Source organism: Sinocyclocheilus grahami, unplaced genomic scaffold (genome assembly GCF_001515645.1).
Source record: "Sinocyclocheilus grahami isolate Dianchi unplaced genomic scaffold, SAMN03320097.WGS_v1.1 scaffold395.1, whole genome shotgun sequence".
NCBI classification, from domain to species: domain Eukaryota; kingdom Metazoa; phylum Chordata; class Actinopteri; order Cypriniformes; family Cyprinidae; genus Sinocyclocheilus; species Sinocyclocheilus grahami.
Window position 1 is genome coordinate 564,987 of NW_015505574.1, and position 1,327 is coordinate 566,313.

The window sequence follows — 1,327 nt, forward strand, 5'->3', positions numbered from 1 at the left end:
GACTGGTTATCAACCCTCTCAAAATGAACATAATGGGACAAGATGTGAGCTGTGCCCCTAGTATTTTTATTGAGGATCACACCATTGAGGTGGTGGAAAATTATATCTATCTTGACTCCGCCATCTCCAATAATCTTTCTCTTGACGTTGAGCTGAACGCAAGGATTGGAAAGGCAACAGCAGCAATGGCCCGTCTGGCAAAGAGGGTCTGGGATAACTCCATGCAGACAATCAACACCAAAATGAAGGTGTATCAAGTCTGCGTACTGAATACGCTGCTTTATAGCAGCGAAACATGGACTGTATATTCTCACCAAGAACGCAGACTCAATGCCTTCCATCTTCGCAGTGTAAGAAGGATTCTGGGCATTTCATGGCAGGACCACATCTCTAATAAAAATATGTTGATGCATGCGGGGATACTGAGTATGTTTGCCCTGCTCACCCAGAGGCGTCTGCGCTTGCTCGGTCATGTCAGCCGCATGAATGCTGGTCGAATCCCCAGAGATCTGCTATACGGTGAACTTGCCACTGGCTCCAGGCCGGCAGGAAGGTCTGTACTTCGCTACAAAGCTGTATGCAAACAAGACCTGAAAGCAAGTAACATCAATCCAGACGACCTGGAAAAAGTTGTAAGGTCGTAACAGATGGAGGCGTCCCATTCAATCAGGCATCAAAGTTAGTGAGAGGAGGAGAGAGCACCAGTGGGAAAAGAAAAGAGAACGGAGATGGCAGAGAGCAGACCGAACATCTACGCAGACCGGCATGATCTTTACTTGCAGCAATTGCAATAAAGCATGCTCATCAAGAATTGGACTGTACAGTCACAGTAGACGCTGTAACTCAGCAAATGTATAGAAGCCCCCATGGTGCAGATTCCATTGTCTTACGAGACAGAAGGATGCCGACGACGACGTGAACCAAAAACTTCCTCTATTCCTATACATTCCAATTGCTTGATGTCGTGTCCCAATTCGTTAAAATGTCTCACTACTGAAGAGGTTATGTCTTGTCGTCTTATACTAGATTTATGTTAATTGATTCGTAATTTCAACTGACGCGATGATTTTCCTATATATATCTTTTGACAGGGACATTTTAACATATAGATCAAGTTACGAGTTGAACAGGTAATACAGGATGTGATTTTAAAACATTTCCGTGTTACTGGACACACTTCAGCAAATTCCGGCATGTGGCACAGTTTCTACATGGGAAACAGCCTTGTATATAAGCAGACTTTTTTCTCCTTACTACATCTGAGTTTACCATCATATCTGATAGGTTTCGTGATCTTTTAAAAGTGAACAATGGGCGATATTGAAAT